The following is a 15,604-nucleotide window of genomic DNA, read 5'->3' on the forward strand; positions in this document are numbered from 1 at the left end:
ACCACTAGATAGATTTCCTCGAAATATCCAAAATACATATATTATGTTGGCAAAATGGATATTTAGATCAAATTCTAATATCACAAAACATATAATCTTTGATTCGATGTCCATTTTCCAGGATAATGCATGTAATTTAGGTCTTTTAGAAACATCTATTGAGTGGCAAGCTGGTCACTTTTCGAAGGTGATAAGCTCGATGCTTTTTTGAAACGATGAGCTCATCACTTTAATTTTTCTCAAGCGATGAACTCATCACTTGGGAAAAGCAATGAACTCGTCACTTTTGAGAAATGGAGATATCTCCATTAAATAAATCTACTCGAAAGGCATATAATATGAAATGGTCATTCAAATCAAGTGTTACATCTAAAACTTCAAATTTATGATCTTGTCATTTTAATTCATTTGTCATTTGCCATCACAAATAATTAGAATTTATCGAAAGTTAAATCTAAATCTTTAAAATTATTGAGTATTTCATTTACTGTTGTTAGAAAAAATTCATTAAAAACTCCAATAAGGTGAAAGAGATGAGAAAGGCTAGTATAGGTACTTGAAAATTTGTCTTAAGATGAGGAGGCATTTAGAGAAAACAAAAATTAGTGACAAGATTTAGAACAAAAAATTGAGGGGTATTTAGAAAGATCGTCCATTAAGTAATTTCCCAATTAAATTAACCATCTCTTTTATAGGATACGTGGTTCTTTCACTTTTGATGAATATTTGAGATACTCTTATTTTCGAAAAAATTAGTGACAAGGTTTAGAACCAAAAATTGAGGGGTACTTAGAAAGATCGTCCATTAAGTAATTTCCCAATTAAATTAACCATCTCTTTTATAGGATACGTGGTTCTTTCACTTTTGATGAATATTTGAGATACCCTTATTTTCAAAAAAATGATAAGAATCCTTCCCCTCAACCTTCTCTTATAGGCTAATAATAAAAACAACCTAAAAGCTTGATTTTGTTTTTCTTTTCTAAACCTATCATTTTCAATTTCTTGGACAAGATGATGACGTGGGACGATGAAAATAGTGATGATGATGAGGATTATACCACGACTAGATGAGGGTATTGAAGTCATTTTCTTTTAGTCTATAATAGAAGAATGAGGTCAAGTGGGCATGTGATACCTTTGAAAACGTAGGGAGGTACCTCCAAATATTAATAATAAAAAAAACTTTAATAATATATGAAGTTATAAACTGTGTCTCATCTCATTCTCATGTAAAGGAGACGCTTTCTCTCTCCAAAATTTTGAAGCGCTTTCAAAGTCGGACGCTGTTTGAAGATTCTTTCCAGTTTCCATATGCATCAGTAGTCAAGTTTCTTCAGTGGGCCCTCAAACCTTATCTACCACACACGCGTCATGCCTTTGACCATTCTTACTTATGATAGAAATACACTAGTCGATGATGTGACATACTCAATAAAATCAAGGAAGGTGCATTGAGGATGATGGTGCTTAGGTTCATCATATCATATAGAAAAGAGAAGGACATTTTTGGAATTATATTGGTGATTAAAAAGATTAAGGGGACATGTTGTGTGTTGTGTTCCTACAATTAAGGAGCAAAATAAGGGAAGACTAAAAAAAAAAAAAAAATAATACTAGTTTTCTAACAGAAAGTCTTGGCTGGGTCAATACTAGGCTGACCTGACATAGAGATAGAATCATAGATATTTTTCCTCGGGATACACAATTGTACATTTCCTATTTAGTAAGAAAATCAGGACTAAAAACAAAAAAAAAACAAAAAACCGACTCGACTATGATTACTAGAAGAAAGAAAATTATTATTATTTTTTTTTCACATGCACCAAATTTGTTTTTAAACAAGAAATCCCAAGACGGATCTCATTTCTATTTATAAGAATATAAGTTAGAGAAAGTTCAACATTCTAATAGAAAAAATTGATCGAATATCCACAATTGATCTACTCTAATGTAGTGTACTTTGTATTCTTTTAAGAATAATGATTTTCTGACTGCCCCCTCAAACGTATTACCCTTTTACTCTCTTGACGTGGCATTTGCTAGGATCATATATATATATATTATCTCGGAATATACAACTGCACATTTATGGGGATGTGCAGTTGTATATCCCGAGATAAAAATTCTATGATTCTAACACATGTCACGTCAAGAGGGTATGAGGGAGTATGTCGGAAGAGGGGCTAGCTGCGAGGTAGAAAATCAGGACTCTTCTTTTAACTTCCTTTTTATTTAATTCCTTAAAATCCAATTCCTTCTATTTTATTTTTTCAATGAAAATTTTCTATACTTGCATCATATAAATCGAGTATGTAATTTAACAACAACAACTAAAGACATGAAACAATCCCATTATCCTCGATACTTGAAAAAAAGAGTCTAGGGCTAGGCAACCTGATACAATATTGGGTCTAATATCAAAGGTTGTTCCCAAGATTGAAGGTTACTAGCTATTTGCCCCTGAATATGAGGATTCGATACTCATTCTCAAATTTGAAGATTTGTTATTCATTATCAAGTCTACATACACGTAAACTTCATTGAAGATCACCCACTCTTCAAAATGAAAAAAAAATAAGTGGTAGGATCCAATAATAGACTCAGTTGAAATAGAGAAAAACTTATAATTAAAATGAAAAAAAAAAAAATGACCTTCTTTTTCTCAATCTGTTCTTTTAGAGTTTCCTTCAAGAAAGAAATTACGAAAGAAAATCCATTTTATTTTTAGAGAATGAGAGAGTTTTCTAAATTCTAAGTGACAAAAAAAAAAAAAATCATTTCTTAATCTAATATTAACAATTGATCTACCTTAATTGGGTCAAAGATTGTAATCATTGTTTGTTATGTCTTCTTCTCAATTTCTTTTAAGAATAATTTTGTTTTCAATTTCTTTAAACTTATTTTCTCTCTTTGAATCCTTACAATTAATTTTTTTTTCATCTTTTTTAGGATTTTTTTTTTCATGGAATAAATTTTTTATATTCTACCAATGAAAATTGGAGTGAAAAAAGAATTTCTCAAAGACAAACGTATAAGGTACGAAAGTGAGTTTTGTCTGAATAGGACACGTAAGGGTCTCACTAGGTGCAAATGTTCTCCATTTAACTCTATCTACCTAGTGGGAGGTTTTGAATTAGGTCATTCCACTTTGTTAGAAACAAATTTTCTTTTTCTAATAAGAAACAAGAAAAAAAGACGAGAAAATACTCGGTGAATAATTGTGTTAAAAATAGATTTTATATTTATATAGATTGTATATTTTCGTGAGTAGTAAGTAGCAGATCTCCTCCGTTAATGGAGGTTGTTCAGATATTCTAATTAAAGCGAAAATATCAATTTGATTAAGGAATTTGTCATGCCGAAACTCATAAAATTATTCTTCCTATGAGGTGGAATCTCCGATCAATTTCTATTTTTTTGGATCTACGTATCCTTAGAGTTTGAGTTATTTATGGAAAAGAACTTGATTAACCAAACAAGGTCTACTAAGACCAAAGTTGTAAAGTTTGTATAAAACTTCATCCTGATTTTACATGTGAATGTTAAAATAGGATAAGAATGTAATCACATTCCACAATTAAATTTTCTTTAGAAATTTTTATAAATTTTTTAAAAATTTTAGGAGAATTTTATAACTAAGACTAATGATCCCAATTGCGTTGGGTTGGTTCCAAATACCAACAGTTGAATCGATTATGGAGGTTGGGCCCACCATCCTCGTACCTATTCGGTGATTTGAATAGAATGGGTCAAGTAAGTTAAACTTTGAAATTGTGCAACGTGGCACCAATAGGGACGTGAAGTGCCCCCATTGGTAATTGAATTGTGGAAATGAGCGTGGAGGTGAGAAGAATAAGGAGAGAAAAAGATTATTGGAGAATGTGTTAGACAGCCAAATGTCGCTCATGGGGCACACACAAAGTACATGCGCGTGAAGGATACATATAATACTTACAAAACCTGAACATTAGCTTAACAAGCCAACATGCCAAGGGAGAAAAGTGCTTCAAATTTAAAGAATGGAAGGAGTCGTCTCTTTTATATGATACGTGGCACATACTTTTAATGAATATATTTGAGGGGTTTTGTTAACATTTTACCTGAGACACATATGCAAAATTGAATTATTTGCTGAAAATGTACCAAGAAATTATCTTTTTTTATCAAAATATCTCCAATACTTATTTCCAAAGTGTTTTTATTGCAGTTTAATGTGTGTCCTTAAGGCACATGTTAACAAAACCCATGTTTGAGATATCCTTTTGTTTTCAAATGATTAGACGTGCCCCTTTACTTCGATATTCACTTGTAAACTAATTAAGACTTGCCTAAAATCCCTTGATTTTTCTTCTCAAATCAAGAAGCTATACAAATAGAAGTGGATAATCAAAATGAGTTTGGATAGTATAACTTAAGATTCACAATCATCATCATCATTAATGATTTGAGAAGAAAAATGAAGGGATTTTTTTATATTTATTTTAGTAAGCTAAAGGGGAGGAAATGCATAACAAAGAATAGTTTCCTCCCAAAGTTGTAGGACCTAGGGTTGTACATATTGTCTGAAAACCGACTTGATAATGATCCAAACCTAGATTGATCCCCAAAAATATCTGAATCGTACAAACCCAAGCTGGTTCGGTTCAATTTTAGTTTCCCAACGCTGAAACATGATTGAACCTGAACTCGACTTTTTATGATTTTTCTAATATTTATAAGAATTATAACTTTTTAACACTATTTATCCCATATTACATGGTATGCGTGTCTAGTGGGGTATTGCATGTATTAGGGGGATTTGGACGAGATATGATGCTCTAAAAGGCCAGTAGCCTTGTCCATGCTAGTCGAGTCTACGACACTAGACACACCCGTCATTAGAAAAAAAAAAAGGGTAAAACCCAAAGCTAAACTTGCAGGGTTGGTTCTGGTTTGTATGTAGTTGGATTGAACCCAAAAATTCGGGTTGGATTTGGTTTTGGATACTCGAATTTATGACCCTACTAAGATGTATAAAAAAAAAATGCAAAAGATGTTTGATCCTTTCATTAAAAAATATGTATTGAAGGAATTGTGTTTTTGTACATAGTCTTCATTGGGATATTTGAGTTGACAAAGATCTATCAAGATTGGGTTACCTAACTATATTCTTACACTTATCTACGACAAACTGCAAGATCTCTCCAGATTGTATTTCCAAACTACTTTACCCAAATCATGGGATATTGTAACTTCCTTGTAGTATATCTTTCTCTTGTACATATGAATAAAACATACAACAAATTTTACAAATCTATTATGGTATCAGAGCCATAACGATTCTGCAGATCATTTTTTTTTCTTCAAGATTCCTTATTCTCTTCTCCCATGGCTGCCATTGTTTCCAATACTATCATTACCTCATCTAGTTCCTCCACTTCTACTGTTCCAGTTGAATATGGCACTTCTTCTCCTTTTTATTTGCATCACTTTTATAATCCAGGTGTGTCCTTGTCTCTCAACCTCTACATGACAATAATTATCCAACATGGAATCGAGCCATGTGAATGGCTCTTATAGCTAAGAATAAACTTGGCTTTATTGATGGCACCATCTAAGCCTTCTCAAGATTATTCACAGTGGACGCGATGCAATAGCATGGTCCTCTCATGGATTCTCGATGTATATCCCCTAAAATTGCAAATAACATAATTTATACTTCAATTGTTCTCGAAGTTTGGGTCGATCTTCATGATCGTTTCTCTAAAACAATCCACCTCAGATCTTTGAAATTCGATGTGCCATCTCTAATCACAAACAAATAATCTATCCATTGCTGCTTATTATACCATCTTAAAGGGGTATTGGGATGATCTATCTTCCTAAAACTCTTTTTCCTCTTGCACATGTGGCACTCTTAAATCTCACAACCTACAACATGAAAATCATCTTATGTAATTTTTCACTGGATTGAATGATTCATACAATATTGTTTGGAGTCAAATCCTCCTCTTTGAACCATTGCCTTTAGTCAATTGAGCCTACTCTTTGTTGTTACAAGGAGAACAACAATACCCTCTTCATGATGTTCCTCTATCGACCCTTGAGCAATTAGCTATGGTACCATCTTGTTGTAGACACTTAATTTTTGTATTCGTTTGATCGATTGCGGTGGTTCCCGATGATGGATGACTATTCTAAAGGTTTTTATTTATCACTAGATATGTTTCAAAGCTTAGATGAGATATTCAATGTAAATAAACTTTAGAAATCATACTATATTAGGAAAATGTGACTCGAAACATAAGAATCATTATTTTGGGACTACAGAAGCTTTATGATTAAAAATCATCAAAAAATGATCAAATTACTAAAATACCCATAATATTAAAACACCCTTAGAGCCTACATTACGCTTAAGAAGACCATTTTTAACACATAACATGACAATTTGGAACCAAAGAAATTATTTTGTTAATTTCCACAAAAAATGACCAAATTACTAAAATGTTCCTCATAGGGTATGCACCTATTTCATGCCAAAAATTTATAAATGACGTAAAACGATATTTCTAATAAATTCCTTATGAAAAATCGATTTCAAAACGTCAAAAAATGACATCCCAATGCAAAAGTCTTTTTTGAGGGCAAAACAATAAATTTTCAACCCTAAAATTTAAAAATCTGAAACTAATAATTAAAAATCTTAATTAATGTAAAATAAAATTTTAATAGATAAATGCAATTAAGAAAGCCCATGGGACAATTTTAAGTGGCGGCTCATTTATTCAAGTAGGGCCCACCTGACATTTAATTAAAGAACCCTCTACCAAAAGTCTCAAATAATTTAAAATAATTAAATTAACCTTCCACTGAGGGTCTCAAAGAATTTAAAATAATTAAACTAATCCTCCACCGGGGTTCTCCAAAAAATTAAAATTTTAATTCCACGTAACTCAAAGAAACTGAATCCAAATAAAAAATCACTTGAATCTTATATAAAACAACTTAAAGATTAGTTATAGATGGATTCTATCCAAAAGATATCATATCAAAAACTTCTATAAAAATGCATCTTTGCCACCAAATCTCGTAGGTATTTAGAAACCTTAGGGAAAATATGTAAGAAACTTCCCAAAACCTTAAATTTGAAGCCCCAACTCATACTTATACCACAAAGTCTTCATTTTCAATCTGAAAACAACTAAAAACCTTAAAACACCCCAAAAAGCTAGAAAATATTCAGATATAAAAAAAATTCTCATCTTCGAGATCTGAAGCAGATCTAGAAATGCATACACACTGAGGAACTTCGCAAAAGGATCACTTACCGTCAATTTTTGAGGGAACTAATTGCCGTAATCACATAGGTAAAAGATGTAATTTTCTTATCTTTATTATAGATTTAGGTTGTTTTTTTGCAATATAGATTTTTTAAGAATAGTAGAGACCGCCTTTCGACAGACGAGATTGGTGCCTAACACCTTTTAATCTAATAATATGATTCCCATTCTCATAATCTCTTCGTGGATTTTGCTTTATCTATTTCGAATCAATTTCTGGTTCCTAGACCATAAAATTAAGTGGAGAATCCTAAAAATTGGATTCACAATCATGCGGATCGAGGGCTCTTTCACTCATCCTCATCAAATTCGACATTCTAACAACAAAAAGCCATTTTATCACTATGACTTTTGTGGCTTAGATGGACATTCAAAATCTCGATGTTGTAAGAAACATGAATATTATTGCGATTTGTATGGTCTAGATGAACACCCAGAATCTCTATGCCACAAGAAATATGGCTATCTACCACATAAAGGTGCAACAAACCCTATGCCTCAGGCCCAACATATTTCTCATCTACTGGTTCTACTCATCTAATTTTCGCGACTACTTCCATTGAGTCTCTAACCTCGATGCCCTCTTTCACCCCTAAACAATTTCATCAACTTCTTACCTTAATACCCTTGGGTAATTCTACTCCTTTGGTTAATGCGACAGGTAAATCATATTGTTTCTCTTCATAAATTCTAGTTCGGGTGCAATAGATCATATGGTTTCTAATCCAAATTGATTAAAGTCAACCCTTGCCACAAACCCTTCCCTCATCAAATTATTTATTGGGAAAACGACTATTATTTCTCACATAGGCAAGGTTGAGCTAGTGCCAAATCTTCAATTGGATAATGTCTTGCTAGTTCCTTCATTTAATTTCAATCTTCTCTCTGTTAGCAAACTTACTAAATCATTAAATTATTCAATAACTTTCTTTCTTAATTATTGTATCTTTCAGGACCTGAATACGAAGGAGATTGGCAAGGGTAAAGAGATTAGTGGTCGTTATTAGTTGGTGCATAAGAAACATCATATCGCTTTTTTTACTACCCAATCTAAAGAGTTTAACAACTAGCACTAGCGATTGGGTCATCCTACTCCTTCCATTTTATCTTAGTTATCAAGTTTTGATTCTCGTATTTTTGTTTTGAATAAATGCCAAAGCACTATTTTTCCTATGGCTAAACATTGTCATTCACTTTTTTTCATTGAGCAATATATCTACTTCCGCTTATTTTGACAATACATTACGATATTTGGAGTCCCTACACTACGCCATCTTTTTGTGGTGCTAAATATTTTTTTTAACAATTATGGACGATTATTCTAGAAGTGCTTGGGTTTATTTGATGTAACACAAATCTGAGGTTTTCCATCATTTAAAATAGTTTTTTGTTATGATTCACCCTAAATTCAAATGTCAAATCTGCCAAATTTGCAGTGACAATAGACTTGAATTTTTTAAAGGTAAAGTCACAACATTCATTTCATCCCTTGGTGTTATTCATCAACATAGTCATGTAAGTATGCCACAACAAACTGGCATTGTCGAACGAAAGCATCAACACCTTCTTGACATTGCCCGTGTTCTTTATTTTCAAGCTAATCTGTGACGTCTCGCTAAACGCTAACACAAAGCCTCATGTCAAATCTCGAGGCACTAGGTGGCGACTCGAAATTTAGGCATGGTTTCCTCTATTTATGTTAGCATTTCAAGGCGATCAACCTGTACCTGATAAATGACATACAATCCTGCATATATACATACAAAATATAATACTAGTGAAAGTCTATATACATCTAATAACGTATGATAGATTCGGGTGTGGAAGAAGAAATTTATATACAGGATTATACAGAAATTCCTCACTCTAATAAAATTCCTTACATTCAATACAGAATCCAAAATACCTCTAGACAAATTGACACCACTAGGGGATATAGCCCCAGTACTCACCAGGTAACGGACTCTGGTCATCTATCTAACCCACCAGATGGTCCCCACTCGCTGGTTCTACGCCTACCTCACCAACTACAGGCTCTAAAGTTAAAAAAAAAAATAATAAGGACTGGGTGAGTAACAATGGTTATCCAGTAAGGAAAAATAATTTCTACCAATAACTTCTCCTAACATGAACAAATAAGCATACTGAATCATTTTAACAATACAAAGTTTTACAGAAGAAACTACAATAAATTGGTACATATAGTCAGGGATGAGCAATTAAATATTTTAAAACTGACATTATATCAATCAACAGTACTTATTATATCATTTTCTTTAATACAAATCTAATTGATCAAATGAAAATATTAAACATGCATTTCATTTTATATATCAAAATAAGGTAACATATACATAATACATAATGGTGAAGTAGTGGAATTAGAGAGTTGGGATTTATGACTGGATCGCTCCCAGTCGGGACATGATGTTTCATATTCTTTATTGGCTTTTAGTTCCTGATTTTGTGATCGGTCGCTGCACTTACCACATTTGATTGACTATTTATCCGGCTCAGGCTGGCCGTTTGATGTGATCATAAGCAATGGGTCTCTTTTCGATGTGTCAGAACGTTTGACTACTATAGATTGTTAGTAATCACTGACTAATGATCTTCGTCTATGCCTATCAGGCGTGCATGTGATTCCCAATTATACAAATCATTCGTATACGACCACCTTTACATAACAAGTTTACTGGTAAAGATAAAGAGGAATGAACCTAGATTCCAGTTGTGACTCCACTCTCATACGCCTCCCATACCATATATGAGCTTGGTGGTCCCTACCATACATCCTAGGAAAGTACACTACTCTGGATTATATGACACACTATCCCTTCAGGCATTCACAGACTCTTTAACAACTCACAAAATAACTACATAAATATATAATTTTTGTTTGAAAATAAAAGAGAAATTAACAATACAAGATTTAGAATGGATATCCAGTTTCTTATCATGTAATTGTGGCCACCTGGTCTAAAATAAATAACTGCACAGAAAATTAAACAACGCTTCGCGCTAACAGAAAGTAAATAAACACGCAACCAATAATATTATCCCTGGATATCCATTCACCAACCTACACACAACACAATAATGTAAAATGCAAACATCACTCCTCGGGTGTGATTATGACACTTTACCGTTTTCATACCCTTTTTTTCTTTTTTCAAATTTTATAATTTTTAATCTCTCAAATAAAATATCTACTTTCTGATATTCATCAATTCAATATGAGTTAATTGAATATTAAATCATTTTTCTAATTATGAAATTTATTTTTATCAATAACATTGAAAAAATATAAAACTTAGATCAAAAAGGGGTCCGAGCGGTGCACAGAACCCAACTGACGGAAATAACCCGTTGAAATATCTTACCCACGTATAATTTGTTATAAAATATAATTAAACATATCAAATATGCAAGTTCTGGCGTGAATTTGAAATAATCAATTGAATTCTATATTTTTGAAAACTCATCACAAATTTTTAATAAAATCTTAAATGAAATTTTCACAATCTACGATTACTAATAAAAATTGAGAATTCTTTACAATCTCTAGGCGACGGAATTGAAGCATGTGCGCGAAAATTGAGACAAATGACACAAAAATTGAGATCGATCAGACTTCGAAACGACTGATTTTTGAATCTAACTCGGTGATTTCGACGTTGTCGTCCTTTCTTCCTTCTACGGCGGAGGACGGTTTGACCTCGAAACTGATGAAATCTGAGGTCAAAGTTTTGAAATCTCCGTATATAAATATGACTGAGTTTTTATGATACGGGGTGAAAACGAAGGTGAAACAAAAAGAAGTTGGGTGGGTTTTGTAGAGAACGAGGCTGTGGACGTTTTTCCCTTCTACGTCAGAAGTCAACGGCGAGCCGTTCACAATGAATCTGAGGTTGAAAATCGGAGAAAAAATGATTAAAAAAAAAAAAAGAGGTTGGCTGGTTTTGGTTTGTTTAAAATGATGAATAGTGAAAAAAAATTTATTTATATAAATCTTGGGATGAAATCGGTATTTTACCTACTGTTTCGATCGACGATAACTTGACCATCTGGACTCAAAAAGTGACAAATGGATACTCTATTTTGTCTAATTTTTTGTTTCGGATCTAATGGTGTGGTCAATTTTTATAAATTTTATCTCTAACAAAAATTTCTATTTTTGGCCCAATGGGACCCTAAAATTTGACGTCTTTTTCGTTTTTTACGATAATTTGACTTTTTGATCACCAAAAATGACAAGTAAATAATCTATGTTCAATAATTTTTTATGAATCCAATGGTATGATTGAATCTTAACAATTCTTTCTCTAATAAAAATTTATTATTTTAGCCTGATCTGACTTGATAATCAAGGATTTTGCAATTTTTCTGTTCGGACTCGCATTTAAGCGTGTTTATAGGCTAAAGTATGTTTTTCGATCATTTTGAATGTAATGGTGAGGTTAGATTTCATTAAAAATTATCAAAAATATCCTAAAGTTTTATCCCTAAGTCCTACTTTCAGGATTTTCTTAAAATTTTACTATTTATTTTTCTCGAGATACAAATCAAAAACTCGGGATTTTACATAATCGTCCTCCATAATTTTGGGGTGAATGTGTTCTCATAGCTGTTCATCTAATCCATCACTTACCTACTAAAGTTTTAAATGACACAGCGCTATATGAACTAGTATTTCATAAAATTCCATCTTATACCCACCTTTGTGTTTTTGGGTGTTTATGTTTTGGCCATAATATTCATGTTTCACACAAATTTGATCTTCGTGCTAAGTCCAGTATTTTCATTGGTAATCCCCTTGCTCAAAAAGCTTTTAAAACTTATGATATTGAGTCAAATTTTTATATATAACTTTTTTGAAACAACATTACTTTTCCATACTCAAGCTCTCAGGAATGGATAAACCCCACCTGTTTTAGATATCTAGGTTACCGAAATGTATGGTGAACCTATGTGTACTTGCTAAATTAAGTGTATAGTGTAGCAATCTTAAGTGTATGTAATTTTCTATGTCGAGTTGTAACGGGTAAGAGAGATGAAAGGACTATAAGCAGAAAAAATTGGAAAAAAGTCTCTTAAGCTTTCAAGTTTTTGGATATTCTACGTTTATCATTAGGAACCCACAACAATCGGGTGACGAATTGTTGAATTAGACAGATGTAAAAATGGAGTGTTTATAGATGCCCCTTTGTGACAGACGATGGAAGCAAACTAGATAGCAAATCTACTTTGGTAAATAGTGCAACCTCCGAATGCCAAAACTTACATACTATTTTGCAACTTGATTAGGCAATTTGTCTAGGTATCCAAATCTTTGAGGGTAGGTTCTTCTTGGACTAAAGGATGTCAGATCCTCGAGTACTAACTCTCACTAAAGGTATGAGATCCTTGAATTTTAGAAAATTCTCCTTGACTATTGCAAATGTAATGAAAGTGCACATGTGTGCAATAGTGTAATGATAATTTTGAAAAAGTGCACCTCCATTCTATGCATTCATGATGGGGAGGATAATGAACTTAGCAATGAAAATATGAGCAAAATGACTGAGTAAAACCTAAATATAATCTAGACAAAACCTGACAAAAATTTGAATTAAAATTGAGTAAAATTGAATGAAATTTGAGCATAAAGTAAACATAATCTGAGCATAATCTGATAATAAAATATGAGCATAATTGAATATAATTTGAGCATAAATTGAATGTCCTACTCTATTTACTATAGGGGAAAGAGTAATGAACTATTCCCTAGAGAAAACAAACGCGAGATTGAGAATGCTTCCATCTATATACATTTTTTTTTTCAAAAAAATATTTGAATCTTATGGATTCTAGGCCAACATTTTGATTTAGTTTGAACCTCAAAGGTTTTCATAAATTACAATTAAGAGGGTAACCTTTAATTCAAGGTTAATTTTATCCTTTGGGGTCGAAATCAATCAAGTTTGAAAACAAAAGGTCCTAGTTAGATGAGGAACATTGCACTGGGGATAACTGGACATAATTGGAAAATGAATACCCCTAGTATAAAGGGGAGAACCATATGTAGACATCACATTTTTGTTTAGGCTGAGTTTAAGAGCATAAAAAACTTTTCAAAAAGAGGTTTGACCTAAGAAAATTTCAAGAGGGTTCAAAAGTTTAGTTCCATATTTTGTCAATCCTAAGACTAATATTGAGTGTCAGATCAATTTGTCAATTAAAAACGTATAAAGATTCCAGTAAAGCTGCTCAACCGAACGTACCTTGACAAAAAGCTCTAATGTGTGTACACAAAGCCTAAAAGATAATGAGACCACCTTGATCATTTTCTAACACTTAGAGGATTGATAGGTCAACCTATATTGATTAAAAAAATTCCTTCCTTGACCCGCTTATGCATCATACTTTTCGGGAACCATATATGGTCAAAAAGAGAATATTAGAATTTGACCACCCTAAGGTCATCCTCTTTCCTTGGTGACTTGTTGAGGATCTTATATGGATAAAATCTACTGCACCTTCAAATTTTTTCATCACCGGACTTCCCAAAAACTTGTTTTGACCAAAAATGGTAAAAAGGGTATTTTGGTCATTTCACCCCTTATGTCATGACCTACCCCTTAGTGGTAGTTTGGGGATGTTTTATATAGTAAGATCTATTAGATCCTTGAATGGTGTGTAAAATTGAGCTACCATGTGAAAGTTATGATCGAAATATCCTTTAGTGGCATTTATGTAATTTTCAACGGTGTCACCGATAGTGCCAAATGGTGCCACCGAAAGAAAGTGATAAACAATCATATTTTTTACCGTTGAGTTTTGAAAATGACCCCAAATGCTTTAAAACTCATTCTAGAGTTTATTTGTGGGTTGGATTGATCCTTAGAGAACTTGTGCTCTCCCTTCTCCCAACTAGAGAACATTCTCTACCCATTGGAAGGTCTAAACCTTAATTGAAACCCCATTCAACCTAAGCCCTTCCTTTGATTCAATCCATTCTTCACATTTTCTCAATCCTTGCACACATTGACACATCTATTGGAACATTGAGCTAATACTGAAAGAAAAAGTGAAGTACGAAGAACCGAAGAACTTGAAGACATGATTGGAACATTGGACCATCAAAAGCTCTCGTGGACTTAAGGACTCAAGGACTTGAAGACCTCTAAACTTGATTAGAAAATCTCTTCTGTTGAGTGACTCATTATTATTATTATTTTTTTATTAAAAATATATGTATGTGGTTACTAAGTTCAGCCCTAAAAAATCAAGCTCTTGTTAGAATCGAAGATTCTTAACAAGAGTAGAGGTTCGTGAATTTTCGAAGAACAAAATTTGTAAATTTTGAGAGTATGTGTTATCTCGATCTTAAGATTTAAAATTTAGCATAGGTATAAAAATTCTATATAAAAGGTTCAAGGTGAACTATAAACCTTTTTTATAGTGAATACCAAGTTTCTAGGTAGGAACCTTGGGAGTGGATGTAGGCATGCTGCTGAACCACTATAAAATACTTGTCTTGTGTTTGTGAAGATGAATGTATGCTATGAATGAATATTATGCTAAGTATGTCATGCCATAAATGTTTAGATTCTAAGTGAACTTCAATTGCATTACAAATTGAGACTTGCCATGAGAATGGATGTAGTCACGTTGCCGATCCATTAGATGTCTTATGTCTCATGGATGTTTTTATAATTCCACAATTTACACTTAAATGTTTTGAATATCATGCGATGCCATAAATGTCGAATATGTAAATTGTATATGAATGTTCCATTGAATGACATGATTAAATGAATGAATAAATTCTAAGTGTATTTTCATTAAATGCATTTTAGAAACATAAGTGCAAAATCGAGGTTAAGTGAATGACTTAGAAACTTTTCAGACTCCTAGAAAGTAATCACTTCTGGAGACACTTCAGATCCCAATAAGGATTCTAAGAAGATTATCAATTTCGGAGATTTTTCTTCTCAAAGAAACATTCCGAGAAAGTGATCAACTTGCAACTTCTATGGAAAAATGGTCACATGAAATTTGCATTTGTCAAACATAAGACCATTTACTCTAGAACCACCCTAATTTTTATTAGTAAATCTTCAGTGGTAAATAAAAAGTTGCATGAGATGGGATAGACTCTTTTACAGAAAATTAAACCATCTGTGAAAAAAGATTAATCCTCCAAGTCCAAGGAAGTGAAGAATTCTTCATCTCCCACAGTGGACTATTTTGTGATGGACTTATTTAAATCGGTTGCTCTCCTAAATCAGAAAGTT

The sequence above is a fragment of the Akebia trifoliata genome, chromosome 3 (assembly GCF_017979445.1).
Source record: "Akebia trifoliata isolate Shusen 1 chromosome 3, ASM1797944v1, whole genome shotgun sequence".
Classification (NCBI taxonomy): Eukaryota; Viridiplantae; Streptophyta; class Magnoliopsida; order Ranunculales; family Lardizabalaceae; genus Akebia; species Akebia trifoliata.